The following is a 16,412-nucleotide window of genomic DNA, read 5'->3' on the forward strand; positions in this document are numbered from 1 at the left end:
TAAATTCAAAGAAAAAATGTTAAAAGCAGCAAGGGAAAAACAACAAATAACATACAAAGGAAACCCCATAAGGTTATCAGCTGACTTTTCAGCAGAGACTCTGCAGGCCAGAAGGGAGTGGCAGGATATACTTACAGTGATGAAAGAGAAAAACCTACAACCAAGATTACTCTAGCCAGCAAGGATCTCATTCAGATTCCATGGATAAATCAAAAGCTTTTCAGACAAGCAAAAGCTAAGAGAATTCAGCACCACCAAACCAGCTTTACAACAAATGCTAAAGAAACTTCTTTAGGCAGGAAACACAAGAGAAGTAAAAGGACTCACAAAAACAAACCCAAAACAATTAAGGAAATGGTAATAGGAACATACATATCGATAATAACCTTGAATGTAAATGGATTAAATGCCCCAACCAAAAGACACAGACTGGCTGAATGGACACAAAAATAAGACCCATATATATGCTGTCTACAAGAGACCCACTTCAGACCTAGGGACACATACAGACTGAAAGTGAAGGGATGGAAAAAGATATTCCATGCAAATGGAAATCAAAAGAAAGCTGTTGTAGCAATACTCGTATCAGACAAAATAGACTTTAAAATAAAGACTGTTATAGGAGATAATGAAGCACACTACATAATGACCAAGGGAGCAATCCAAGAAGAAGATATAAACAATCATAAATGTTTATGCACCCACATAAGAGCACCTCAATACATAAAGCAAATGCTAACAACCATGAAAGGGGAAATCAACAGTAACACAATAATAGTAGGAGACTTTAACACCTCACTTACACCAACGGACAGATCAGCCAAACAGAGAATAAATAAGGAGACACAAGCTTTAAATGACACAATAGACCAGATAGATTTAATCGATAATTATAGATCATTCCACCCAAAAGGGGCAGAATAAACTTTCTTTTCAAGTGCACACAGAACATTCTCCAGGACAGATCACATCTTGGGTCACAAATCAAGCCTCAGAAAATTTAAGAACATTGAAATCGTATCAAGCATCTTTTCTGACCACATCACTATGAGATTGGAAATCAATTACAGGAAAAACACTGTGAAAAACACAAATATATGGAGGCTAAACAGTGTGCTACTAAGTAACCAAGAGATCACTGAAGAAATCAAAGAAGAAATAAAAACACACATAGAAACAAATGACAATGAAAACACCACGACCCAAAACCTACGGGACGCCACAAAAGCAGTTCTATGAGGGAAGTTTATAGCAATTCAATCTCACCTCAAGAAACAAGAAAAACCTCAAATAAACAATCGAACCCTACACCGAAAGCAATGAGAGAAAGAAGAACAAAGAAAACCCAAAGTCAGTAGAAGGAAAAAAAATCATAATGATTAGAGCAGACGTAAATGAAATAGAAATGAAGAAAACAATAGCAAAGATCAATAAAACTAAAAGCTGGTTCTTTGAGAAGATAAACAAAATTAATAAACCCTTAGCCAGACTCATCAAGAAAAAAAGGGAGAGGATGCAAATCAGTAAAATTAGAAATGAAAAAGAAGAAGTCACAACTGACACCACAGAAATACAAACGATTATAAGAGACTACTACAAACAACTATATGCCAATAAAATGGACAACCACGAAGAAATGGACAAATTCTTGGAAAGGTAAAATTTTCCAGGACAGAACCAGGAAGAATTAGAAAACATAAACAGACCTATCACAAGTAAGGAAATTGAAACTGTAATTAAAAATCGTCCAACAAACAAAAAGTCCAGGACCAGATGGCTTCACAGGCGAATTCTATCAAATATTTAGAGAAGAGCTAACACCATCCTTCTCAAACTCTTCCAAAAAATTGAAGAGGGAGGAACATTCCCAAATTCATTCTGTGAAGCCACCATCACCCTGATACCAAAACCAGAAAAAGGTATCACAAAAAAAGAAAATTATAGAGCAATATCACTGATGAACATAGATGTAAAAATCCTGAACAAAATACTAGCAAACAGAATCCAACAACATATTAAAAGGATCATACACCATGATCAAGTGGCATTTATCCCAGGGATACAAGGATTCTTCAATATATGCAAATCAATCAATATGATCCACCATATTAACAAATTAAGGAATAAAAACCATATGATCATCTCAGTAGATGCAGAAAAAGCTTTTGACAAAATTCAACACCGATTTATGATAAAAACTCTCCAGAAAGTGGGTACAGCGGGAACCCACCTCAACGTAATAAAGGCCATATATGAAAAACCCACAGCAAACATCATACTCAATGGTAAAAAACTGAAAGCATTTCCACTAAGATCAGGAACAAGATACGGATGTCCACTCTCACTACTATTATTTAACATAGTTTTGGAAATCCTAGCCATGGCAATCAGAGAAGAACAAGAAATAAAAAGAATACAAATTGGAAAAGAAGAAGTAAAACTGTCACTGTTGGCAGATGACATGATACTATACATAGAAAATCCTAAAGATGCCAGCAGAAAACTACTAGAACTAATCAACAAATTTGGTAAGGTTGCAGGACACAAAATTAATGCACAGAAATCTCTGGCATTCCTATATACTAAAAACGAAAAATCAGAAAGACAAATTAAGGAAACACTCCCATTTACCACTGCAACAAAAAGAATAAAATACCTAGGAGTAAACCTACCTAAGGAGGCAAAAACTTGTACTCTGAAAACTATAAAACACTGATGAAACAAAGCAAAGATGACATAAACAGATGGAGAAATATACCATGTTCTTGAATTGGAAGAATCAATATTTTGAAAATGACTACTACCCAAAGCAGTCTACAGATTCAATGCAATCCCTATCAAATTACCAACAGCATTCTTCACAGAATTAGAACAAAAAATTTTACAATTCACATGGAAACACAAAAGATCCCGAATAGCCAAAGCAATCTTGAGAAAGAAAAATAGAGCTGGAGGAATCAGGCTCCCCAACTTCAAACTATACTACAGAGCTACAGTAATCAAGACAGTATGGTACTGGCAGAAAAATGGAAATATAGATCAATGGTACAGGATAGAAAGCCCAGAGATAAATGCATGCACATATGGCCACTAATTTACAATAAAGGAGGCAAGAATATACAATGGAGAAAAGACAACCTCTTCAATGAGTGGTGCTGGGAAAATTGGACAGCTACATGTAAAAGAATGAAATTAGAACACTTCCTAACAGCATACACAAAAATAAACTCAAAATGGATTAAAGACCTAAATGTAAGACCAGACACTATAAAACTCTTAGAGGAAAACATAGGAAAAACACTCCAACATAAACCACAGCAAGATCCTTCTTGACCCACCTCCTAGAGTAATGAAAATAAAAACAAAAATAAACAAATGGGACCTAATGAAACGTAAAAGCTTTTGCACAGCAAAGGAAACTATAAGCAAGATGAAAAGACAACCCTCAGAATGGGAGAAAATATTTGCAAATGAAACAAAGTACAAAGGATTAATGTCCAAAATATACAAGCACCTCATGGAGCTCAATATCAAAAAAACAAACAATCCAATTAAAAAATTGGCAGAAGACCTAAACATACATTTCACCAAAGAAGACATACAGATGGTGAAGAGGCACATGAAAGGATGCTCAACATCACTAATTATTAGAGAAATGCAAATCAAAACTACAATGAGGTATCACCTCACACCAGTCAGAATGGCCATCATCAAAAAATCTACAAACCATAAATGCTGGAAGGGGTGTAGTGAAAAGGGAAACCTCCTGCACTGTTGGTGGGAATGTAAATTGATACAACCACTATGGAGAACAGTATGGAGGTTTCTTAAAAAACTAAAAATAGAACTACCATATGACCCAGCAATCCCACTACTGGGCATATACTCTGAGAAAACCATAATTCAAAAAGAGTCATGTACCACAATGTTCACTGCAGCACTATTTACAATAGCCAGGACATGGAAGCAACCTAAATGTCCATCAACAGATGAATGGATAAAGAAGATGTGGGACATATATACAATGGAATATTACTCAGCCATAAAAAGAAACGAAACTGAGTTATTTCTGGTGAGGTGGATGGGCCTAGTGTCTGTCATATAGAGTGAAGTAAGTCAGAAAGAGAAAAACAAATACCGTATGCTAATACATATATACGGAATCTAAAAAAATGATACTGATGAACCTAGTGGCAGGGCAGGAATAAAGACGTAGACATAGAGAATGGACTTGAGGACACGGGGAGGAGGGGGAAGCTGGGGTGAAGTGAGAGTAGCATTGACACATATACACTACCAAATGTAAAATAGCTAGTGGGAAGCAGCAGCATAGCACAGGGAGTTCAGCTCGGTGCTTTGCAACAACCTAGAGGGGTGGGATAGGGAGGGTGGGAGGGAGGCTCAGGAGGGAGGGGATATGGGGATATATGTGTGCATGTGGCTGATTCACTCTGTTGTGTGACAGAGGCTAGCGCAGTATTGTGAAGCAGTTATACTCCAATAAAGATCTATTAAAAAAAAAAAATCAGCTGACACACACACACAAAAAAGAGTGATCACTTCAAGATAGTACACATAGATGCTCTCTACTGGTGATACAAAAATGGAGATCTCAAACTGGAATTCAATAACTTATTTTTTGAGATCTTCAAATTAACTCTAAACTCTTTAAAATAAACATATGATACATTATATACATAAACATGTAAGTATATAAGATATATGTCATATATATTGATGAGAGTATTAATAAATATGAGTGTACACTCTATAAATGGGATGAAAGAGGATGTTACAGTAAGATGTGCAGTGTTTGAATATAGGTACTTTCCTTCTCTATATGTGAGGTAAAAAAGAGGATAACCATAGTAGCTACTTCATAAAACTATCGTGATAAATAATAGGATAATACATTTAAATTAATAAGAACAATGCTTAGCATATAGGAGGTGCTAGATCAATGTTATGTAACATGATCATCATTCCCACCACCACATCTGTCATCATCATCATCATCATCATCACCATCTTCACCACCAAGTACAACAGGTGATTTCTGCCTCTATATTTGCCTTTGGATACCAAGTGGTTCCACTGGACATATCACAGCCTGATAAGAAAAGAACACAGGCAAACTTAATAGGCAAATAACCCTTTCCTGTCATGTGGAGGCCAAATGGTATCATGCTCCATTGCACTGACTTCACAGTGATTCAAAGAGAAGACTGCTAGGAGAATGTTGAGTCATCTCTTGGCACATGGTAGTACTGAAGAGTCATTCCCACTCTCCCGTTATCGGATTAGAAACAGTGAGAATAGAAATTTATTTCTAGTCTTTGGTCTATGTGTATTTCTATATTATTAACATTAAAACAGTAACATTTAACCCTGAAATCAATGAGAAATGTTTCACTATAAAGGGTGAACTATCTACCACATAAGTATAAGAAATATTTCAACAATAGAAGGAAGATCACTTGTCTGTCTGTCCTCATAACTCATAACAGGTTGATAAAAGCATTGGATTGTCAATGGACCTTAAATTCTCTAAGCCATAAATTTTTTCTGGCAAAGTGAATGAGTTTATCTTAGAAGGCTCACGAGGCTCTAACAGTTAGTGATTCAATACGTTACACAGAAATTATATCATCTTAATGTGAGCCATAAATATACATACTGCTTTTTGATCAATGTGGATATCAACATTGTTTAGTGGAATAAACATCAAAATAAAAATTAGAAAGAACAAAACTGTGCAAGCAGTAAGGGCAATCTCAAAGACATATCTGTCTACAGTTTAAGGAGCTTACTATCATGGACTTAGGTAAATTGTAAGTGTTTTTTTCTAATTCCATAATAATAAAAGATGACACACCTGAGCTACTGTGATTCTGAATCCTATCTATGACCAGAAAAGCTACACAGAAGCGTGTGTAATGTATATCCATCTCCCTTAAGAGACTTCAGATACTAGGTTAATTAAAGTAAACATTATTCTATTCTTACTTTATAAATGCTTAATGTACTATTGAATCTTAATAAATATTTAATAATATTAGGAACCAACAGAGTGACAAAGTCATTTTCCCTTTATAGATACAGGGTTTTAACTGAAGTAAAGGAACTTTATCTATAAAGGCCAAATGTTCTATAACTAGAGTATTCAGAACCCATAATCTTTAAGAGACCTCCATAGCGGTATCTATATTAGCATTTAAATGGAGCAATATTTTTTGAAACCAGTACCTCTGTTGAAATAATATGGTAGATTAACACAAAACAATCTGTTGAGCTATGATGTGACATTTTTCAATAAAATACATAAACTTCTTCAAAAAATTGCCCAGAATAGATTTAATCCATTTGTTTTATTTAATTTTAGTTCCAATTAAACTTTCTATTTCTCACTCCAGGAAAATCCCTTCAAAGCTATTCTTGGTTAGAACTAATAAAACTGACATGTATATGTGCTTCTATGTAAGACTGCATATATATGTAGCTATAAAAAAATCTGTGCAGTCTTTAAAGTTTGTATTATGAGGAAGAAGAACTGAAGACAAAATTAGATTTGCTTTTGACAGTGAGTTTCAAGCTTTCTATGGAAAAATTAAGTGATTTTTTTCTTTGTTTTTGTTTTGTATTTTTTTTTGAACGAATTTTATCCAAAACACCCCCTTCTTGTAAAATCTCTTCCCTAGCTCTTCTAGTTAGCTGGGATTACATAAAGTGAATTTGAGGTATAAGCCATGGTTTGGGTTGCTTTTTGCATACCATGTGTACTGTGAAGTAGAAAAAGTTCCTTTATGGACTGAGCAAGGAAAGGAGAAGGAACATGTGTGTGAAAAAGAAAATGTGTCATCTTCTTTGGTCCCGCACCCTTGTATTTTCCTAACAGACTCTCCTCCTTTTCCCAATGTATGTTTCGATTTCTTGAAACTTAAGGTTTTTGAATGACAAATTTTATAATACAAAAATTTCTAGAGACTAAATAAATACGTAGGAAAATGGATAAGGCTAATTATTGAATTTATTTCTTTCAACTAAAACTGTAAACTCTCCTAAGTAGAAAGTATATAAATATCTTGAGATCTTTTTTTGAAGAAGTATAGTAATTTCAAGGACATACTATCCAAATGGTGGGTTAAGACAACTGATTTGTCTCATGCTATTACCAGAGTTTATAAATATTTGTTCACAGTGAGATTTATTCAGAATTGGTTGAGGCTGTCGGATGGACATTAGATGAAAAATTTAAGCTATGCTCAGATGGACTGAATATAAATAAAGAAGTAGGTTTAATTTTCAGATTATCTTTGATATCACTTAGCTATCTAAATATCATTTAGAAGTTTTTCTTTTTTTTTAATTCAATGTTTTGGAAAATGCAAAAGTATTTCCATTCAAAGCACTGTAGAGAATTTTAGCACAGGATTAAGATCTGCTGTGATTCTATGTTCAGAATATCAGAACAAAGCTTAATTTCAACATTGCATTCTCCAAGATATAACCTCCAATTAGGTATAAAAATGACTTCTTGTTGTCACTGCTGTTTTTAAAGCACTTAATCCTGATGCTTACTCCCTACTTCAAAGATTGGACACCTGCTCAATTCAGAAAAGCCTGTGCTAGACAATGCATATGACTGAATGACATCAAGTAATGACCCCTGGTCTGTTGTCTAGGGATAAATTATTGTTGGTTCAGTAGATTACACTCATTCATTTTTACACTTCAACACAGAAGAGCATGTATTTTATAGGGTATCACAGTTACTTAAATGTCTTAGGAAATGTCTCTACACATAACCGTGTGATCAATACGAACAAACTTAAAAATAATGATTTCACCTCTTTTTGTTGTTGTTAATATTGTGCCTATATCTTTGCACATGTTAAAGCAGTTAAACAAGAAGTCATTAGACTGAGGTGGCACTAATGCCTTGGTGGCCTATATAAGCAAATCGAAACCTATGCCAGAGTCAATTCCGTAAATGCATTCATATCTCAGAAAAAAAAAAAAATTAAGAACCAATAATCACAAACAGCAAACTAGGCTTTCCCAAATAAGGCAATGACTTAAGCTACAGCCAATCAACGTTCTCGCTGTGCTTCCGGGTCTGCCCTGCCCTATGAAAGCATTTCCCCTAACTCCAGTTGGCAGAGCACTGCTAGTCACTTTTGATTTGGCCACTGCAGGATTAAAATCTATCTAATCAAGTAAACTCCTGAAAATTCTAATCTAGCTCAGTTTATCTTTTAACATAAAAAAAGATTATAAGAGAGGAAATGGTTTGGACCAAATAGTAGATACGCTTTTCACAGCCAATGCATTCAACACTGGGTGAAAAACACACATGTGGAGTAGAAAGAGCATATTTATCTGACCCAAAAGACTAAACTAACATTTTATCAGATATAATTCTAGATAATTTGAACTTTGGCTAATAGCCAAATTCAGGTAAGAAACCTGTCTAACCACTTCTGCTATTTTCTAGATAAGGGCAGATAAATTCCAAATTCTAAAATCCCCTTTGCCACTGCAGCCAGAGAAGATACTGATGATGTTACACAAAAAGCATCCTGTTTTTTTTTCTTGTTACTGTCTAAGGCAGGATTAAGAACCTAAGTTTAGGTTTAAACCCCAGTTTAGATTCAATCACAAATTTATTACTCCAGCAATAAAGAGTTATATTAAAGATATTACTCTCATTTTGATGAAGAAAGCATAGTAGAGATGGAACAATATGTTGATTTCAGATGAAAAAAAGGGCAGAACTGTAGAGTCCTGGGTGAAGAAACATAAGCGATTCTGGTGTGGCAGATATAATTTTATTTTCCTCAAACCAATTCATTTTTCCACTCATCACACAAGAAGAATATATTACCAGTTACCTCTTGCTGCTAAGTGTGACTTTGTTCTGGCCACAGGAATATGACATTTTAAGCCTGGTTTTTGAAATGTCCTCTATTCTCTTGCATAATATATTGGCCTCAGTCCTCAGCGGTGAATTCAAAGAATTACGATATGACAAAGCCATACAGTGGAAGAAGTCTGGATACTTGTATCATTATACAGATTCTGTGGATTTCAAGAATCAGATGAGCCGAAACTCTGCATGCCCTTCGTTCTTTCCCTTTCCAAGCAGGAGATTTCATTCCAGTTATTTTTTCCCCTGTTACATCCTTGTATATTTAGGGGGTGTGTGTGAATGCACATGCATGCAATAATTTGTCTATAATTATTCATAGGTCGCTTTTCAGGAAAGAACTATCTGGACTTGATGAGAAAAACTGTGGATAAACTGGAGATTCTGGATTTGATCTATGGAGACTGAATGATGAAATTCTGTGTTGTCACTCTTAGGGCAAAAGTGAGGGCATTCTATGTATAAAAAGAAAGATGAAATGTAACATTTGGAAAAAGGAATGGAGGAGATGCCTCAGAGAGTCACTTGACCTTCATTAAACTATGAAATTAGAAATTGTTTTAAGACACTGAGATTTTGGGTTTTTTTATTAGAGAAATTATGAATTGTCCCTCTTAACACACACAAAAATACTGATGGCAGTATTTTAAAAATGGTGTTTAGAGCAAAATAACCCTTTTGAAAAGTATGACTGAAAAACATATAATTATTGTAAACTTTGAATATTTAGAGACTTAGAATTCTCTGTGCACAGTAATATGGATACTAATTAAAGGGTATGGTCAGCCAAGAACATGATAATGTGGACATGAATAGTGTGAATTAGGCACAAGAGGATCACTAATAGAAGAGAAATTCAAAACAAAAGAGAACAGAGTTAGTGCAGGGTTTTAAAATGTCATAGTTAGGAGGAAATTAAAAATTAGTATTTGAACCCCCATAGCCTATCATTTAGATTTTTGTGCATATGGGATTGATTTACTAATAAAATATTCATCTAGGTCCTACCACCATCTTAAATTTTTTTGTCTTAATTTATAGGAAATTTATATCCATTGTATTTCATTGTATGACTCCCATTGATTTCTCCCTTAACATTTTCATCAACCTCCTCATTAAGAAGCATTCCTAATATTATTAATTGTTATTTGGTAGACCACATCTGACATGTGCAGTAGGGATAATATTGCCAAATTGGGCAAACAAGTTGAAAACAACACTGTGCGTGGTCTAACCTAAGAAAGATTACTGTTCACTGCGCATTACACTCTAGAAGTTTAAAGATTATTAAGGGAAATAATATGCCTTTGGTGTAGAATCATTATCATAATTCCATCTGTTATCATTATTTTAAAAAGTGTTATGGGAATAACACTTGATCAGGTACTCCTTAGAATTAAGTATATCCCAGATATAAATCATTTTCTTATAGGTACATTTCTCAATTACCTGCTTTGTATTGTTTCTTTCAGTGAAACACCAAAAATGCCTAAGCAATCTTAAAATGAATAGTTTGTTCCTATATAATATACTCATCAACACGAAGTAAAATACAGATGCAAATAAAATCTTATACTCCTTCTACTCTTTTTTTCTAGCAGCATCAGTGGTTCTGATAATGATCCACTCTATTTTTCTTCATGGTAATAACAATCTTTGACATTGTCTCATCCACAAACTCACATTATTATCCAGGCTGCATGCTGTAAATATGTTATCAAGCCTTCCTTTGGAGCATCTGGAACACCCTGGTTTTATTGTCTAAGAAAATACACAAAAGCAGAACATACAAAGCTACACACAATATTGGAACTGAGGTCAGTATCACTGGGCTAATATGTCAGTGGAAAGTGGGAAGCTAATTCAGGGTTCTGTTCCTTCCATCTCTATAGACAAGCCATTCCTTAGAGTTGTGAATCTTTGCTTTGTTTCCATATGTTTGTGGTGGGAATAGAGTGGGGGTAGTTCACTGTAATTATCTTTAGAGGACAAGGAAAACAGAAAATTAAGCTAAATATTAAAGTAATTAAGGACAGAATCATTGCTTTCAATTCTGAGATCATTCTTTCTATGTAATTTGAACAGTTTATAGACGAAATTGCCTAACTGAAAATGCAGCTTTGGATATTTTGATTCCTCATTTGATTCACAGTGACCAAATTTTCATTGTTTGGAGCCAGGGAATTTGTGTCCACCACCATAATTTGTGAGGTGTAAAACTGAGGCATGCTTTTAATTTGCATTCTTATATTTGCTCAAGCAATGCAACATGCTCCAAAGATGTTATTATTCATTCCTTATCATTCTGCCTTTTATGCATGGGAGTCAAATGCTCAATGGAGGAAAAACTTCCATGAAGTCAAAGTCTTTACCAATTATTTCGTTATCATATTGGTTTTAATAATGGTTTTACTGGAAGACAATTCTGGACTTCTCAAGAAATAGAAGTTTTTAAAATTTTCAACTTGGAATATAATAGCATAATTTTATTGCAAGATTTGTTTTTTCAACTGGCCTAAGGGTTAGAGGAAAATGGATAAATGAGTTTCTGACTGTTGGTGATTTAATGTACCATCTGTTTGAAGGAAAAATATTCACAGTATTTTAAAGCCTTCTTTGAAAATTCTATTTAATAGCTACTACACAAATATCTGTCGATCTAATTCACATAAAGTAACTTCTATGAGGGTAGGAACAGGGTTTTTGTGGCTCACTGGTAATTTCCAATAAGGAAATTAATGGCACAAAATAGACTCTTGATAAATAAATGCTATTTAAATTTTAACCAGTTGGATGGACAAAATGAAAGAGCAATGGGCTCAGATTTTTGTAAACTCAGAACCGTATAATACCTTTCACAAACTTGTCATATAGAACATACCTTCTTCGGCCATCAACTTCCTTACTTACAAATGAGGGATTCTACTGTTCAGTTTCTATGACAGCTTTTGCTCCAAAGAAGTTCGTTCTAGCTTCATCCCAAGATTCCCACTTTCAACAATGTGTGGCTGACAAAGATATGAGTCCGCAGGCCTCATTCACAGCCGCCACCTCCCACATTGTTAGAGACGGTCTTCCTCTCCTTCTCTTGCTCTGATCCGTCAGTGACCTTAGGTGTTTGGTATCAACATAGACTGTTTAACAGGCTCATTTCTCCGCCACAGAAGCCATAGAGGAAGTTGGACTGATGATTTTCTCTCTCCCTGGATCCTTAAGGGAGTTATTAAAATAGCACTTGTGTTGAAAAGGGAAACTTTTTTTCAAATTAGGCAGACTAAGCAAATAGAACAGAAGTGAAACAGGGTACTTTAGGGATATGAGCCAAAAACTTATATGTAGGCTTCCTGAAGATAAAGTGCATTTTCTGCCTCAAGATAAGAAGCATATTCTTCCAAATAACCTGGAGTTTACTGATCCATAGTTCAGGCCCAGGTTAAATTTTTTTTCCATGTAAAGCGTTTACATAAACTACCCTTATAACAACCTAATGTCATGTTCCTTACGCCATTACACTTAAATGAAATATCTAGTTAGTAAGAGATAACTCATGCTAAGGTGGTTAATTTTACTACATTGTACATGATGCAAGCATGGAAATTATGTTAAAAAAAGAATAATATTTTATTCTCATTTGGTTGATAATTACACATAGGATGATACCCAAAAAAAGTAAGAGTGCACACTCTCTGAAATTAAATTCTTACAATATTTAAACATTTATTTTTTTCTTTATATGCATTACAACAGCTGATTTCTAAAATCTGACAAATAAAATGAAAATTTACCATGAATGAACCCCTGTCCTAGTCTCCCTTTGCTGATGCTTCTTTAATTTCTTTATGACTTGATATTTTCATCACAAAACATAATAGATTCATTTAGGAAAAACAGAATTATGGGGTCAAGATGATGTGCATTTCATCCAAGTTGAAAACTGAAAAACACATCTTTCTCTAATTCTCACTTCATAATCATTAAACTGATTAAATAAACAACAACAAGAAAACTTCTTTTTTTAAAACTCTTTATTTTAAAAATTCTAATATTAAATTTAGCTCTTCAAGACCTTTCAAAATTTCTTGGACCCTCCCAAATTTTATTTGGCTTATTAGGGATATTTTGGCTTTATCCCTTTAGACTTTTTTTTCCACTTCCTGTGTGCTTTTTTTTTTTTAATTTTTATTGGAGTATAGTTGATTTACAATGCTGTGTTAGTTTCACATGTACAAGCAAAGTGAATAAGTTATACATATACATATATCCACTCTTTTTCAGATTCTTTTCCCATATAGGTCATTACAGAGTATTGAGTAGAGTTCTCTGTGCTATAAAGTAGGTTCTTATTAGTTATCCATTTTATATATAGTAGTGTGTACATGTCAACCCCAATCTCCCAATTTATCCCTCCCCCCCATTTTCCCCCTGGTAACCATAAGTTTGCTTTCTACATCTGTGACTCTATTTCTGTTTTGTAAATAAGTTCACTTGTATTCTTTTCTTTTTTTAGATTCCACATATAAGTTGAATGAAATCTGTCTTTCCCTGTCTGACTTACTTCACTCAGTATGACATCTCTAGGTCCATCCATATTGCTGCAAATGGCATTATTTCCCTTTAGACTGTTAATAACAATGTCAGGTAAGGTTGCAGCTCTGCATTAGGAGACTAGAATCATAAGTTATAATCCCAACTCTACCAAATGATACTTGTCTTACTACTTGTTTTCATCTTTTCATTATAAAATTATGGGTTGCAACTACATCTCTAAGGCCTTCTTCGATCTCCAATTAACAAAAAGAAAGCAAATTACATTTTGTGGATTTATTATGCTTCAGATCCTTTGCTAGGACAGGGGAAACCTAGGACAAAGATGAAACAATCTTTTTTTCCCCAAATGGCCTTTGGAATCAATTGGGATCAGTTGAGTGTGGAATCAGTTGAGTGTGGACTGCACATGGGAGTAGTCAACCATCTCCAGATAACAACTGATTTCAGAGAGCAACCTTGAAGAAGAGACACACCTCACAGGAGTCTTTTTATACTCTCCTATTCTTCAATTGCTCCTCTTTCTACTGCGATTACTCTTCCTCATCCATTATACTCTAGCAATCTCTTTCCCACCTTCCCCTCCACAATTACCTGAACACACTAAGCTTATTCCTGCCTCCAGGCCTTTTTATTTTCTCTTCCTTCTGACTGGCTTGCTCTTCTACTGGCTCCTTTTAAAAGGACGTATTTACTTTTTAATCAAAGTCTTATATATATACATATACACACACACACACACACAGACACACACACACACACACACCTAATTTATAACTTGAAATGTATTAAAATGATTATAATAAAGAAAACAAAGACCTGCCTTCAGAGGCAATTCACTTCAACTTTATAAGTTCCGTCTGGTTTTATCTATGTGTAACATCAAAGAAATTTGAGTTAAGGAAATACTCCATTTTATGAAAATCAAAAGAGAATGTATGAGAGAAACAGACAGGATCCAGCAAGAGACTTGGCTCTTACAAGTGCCAAGTGTACGTCTAGTTACTCAGAAAAATATGTGGTCACCAATTCCAGATTGAGGACTCTTAGATAAGTAACATGGAGCCTAAGAACCTTTTCACCTGGGTGATTTTAATTAGCAATAAAACCACACAAAGCACCTATTTTTTTACCTAGAAAATTAACTGATCATTCTTTACGTAAGTTCTAGTAAATGAAGCTATAATAATTTACCTTTTATGAAAATAGAAAAACAAACTTACAAAGTTAATATCATACCCTAAAACTGACTCAATAATGTACTTCAATGATTGTTTTCTAAACACCAGGAAATAGATTCTCCCAGGGAACTTCAAATTATTAGTCTAATTATAAACTGTATCTACTAAATATAATTTATAGAAAAAAATCACAAAGATCTCTCTCTTTTTCTAAAGCAACAGTACTATGTTTTACATTATTCATTTTCCCATTTTTTGTTTTATTATTTATAGGTATTTCACAAATATATAGTGTATTTTATTAGTCCATCACTTTCCATAATAACAATTTTTGTCTAGCCAAGTAGACTAAATTCTTTGGGATTATGGAAAAGTTCAATTTTCTTTCCCCACAGAGTTAACTTGCTTAGATTTTGTAACACAATAGGTGTTTTTATTTATAGAAGAAAAAGAGGTCATAAAGGAAAATACACTTGGTTATTTTGAGTAGTTTACTCAAACCAAGTTTTTCATAATCATTGAAATATATTAAAATGCTAACAATTTGTACCATTAATCATTCCATTCATAATAACAGTAAAAGCATTCATTTTCCCCTAGAGTAGAACTCTTCCTTCTTCAACAGATGTAAGTGAACATCTAACTGGAACTGTACTTGAAAAAGTCACACCATTCTGCTATCAGCAAATACACAATCTGATTAGTTCTGACACCAAGACCTTTCTAGTAATCTAAAACATGACGTCTCATGCAAGTTACTGTTTAACAATCACACGGAAGGTTAAGTAGCAAAAAGTAGATTAGTGTTTTTGGATACCAACAGTATATCATCAGCAATATTTCTGACAAATAAAAGTCATTAGTTTGCCAAAAATTTTAATGAAATCATGATTAATAAATGCATCTCAAAGGTCTACATCAAATTCAAGGCATTTGGGTGATAAATGTAAACATGCAGAATTTGCTTTGCCAAAAGCTGTGTGTTTCACTTACACAGCTCCACTGATTGATATGTCCATTATTCTAATATATAATTTATGACATCAAGGGGGACAATTCATTATGTGCATAGTATAACCAGGGAGTTCTAAACACCAAAACCTTTAGGAGACTTAACAGGTTGCCTAGGTACTCAAATTATTTTTTCATTATAAAGTGGAGACTTGAAAAAAAATTAACAAAAATAGCATTTACCAAAACAAGACAAAACCTCAAATGTTATAGTTTTAATTTACTTGAGAGCATTTGACACATTCTTTCCCCAGGTAACATTTCTATTGCCCTCTCTGTTTTCATTCCTTATGAGATGTCTATCTGTTGTTAAACTTAAATCAATAAGAAATGGGATGGTGTCCCTATCCCTGTCAAATAAAAATTCTGTGGCTGTATTGCTTAAACTAGAAATAGCAGTATGTACCATTCTACTTCAAAGCTCATTGAATTAAATTATAGATTATGGCATTCCTCTCTCTATTTAAAACATGAGACGTGGAATAGTATAGCACGTTGGGTTTCCAATCATTCATTCTTTGATGCAGTCATCTGCAAAACTCAAATCTACTGCCATATTTTGATGTAATCTAGAACTCAAAAAATGAATTTAACAGATCCTATGAATATCTTATTAGGAAAAATACATGCTTTTGTTGAAGATAAAAACTGTGGTGATAGATGGGATATTCCTCTGAGTTTCTGATGTGTACTTGATTTTTAGAAAGCTAAGAATTTGAATATAACCTTCAGATAAACACAGAAGGCAG

The 16,412-nt window shown here is 34.0% G+C and overlaps 1 pseudogene; it reads left to right on the top strand.

Annotated features, from left to right (window-relative positions):
* The first annotated feature begins 4,972 nt into the window (after nucleotides 1–4,972).
* LOC103011027 (paraplegin-like) overlaps nucleotides 4,973–16,412 on the top strand; it is a 57,104-nt pseudogene continuing 45,664 nt past the window's right edge.

Source organism: Balaenoptera acutorostrata, chromosome 2 (genome assembly GCF_949987535.1).
Source record: "Balaenoptera acutorostrata chromosome 2, mBalAcu1.1, whole genome shotgun sequence".
Lineage (NCBI taxonomy): Eukaryota > Metazoa > Chordata > Mammalia > Artiodactyla > Balaenopteridae > Balaenoptera > Balaenoptera acutorostrata.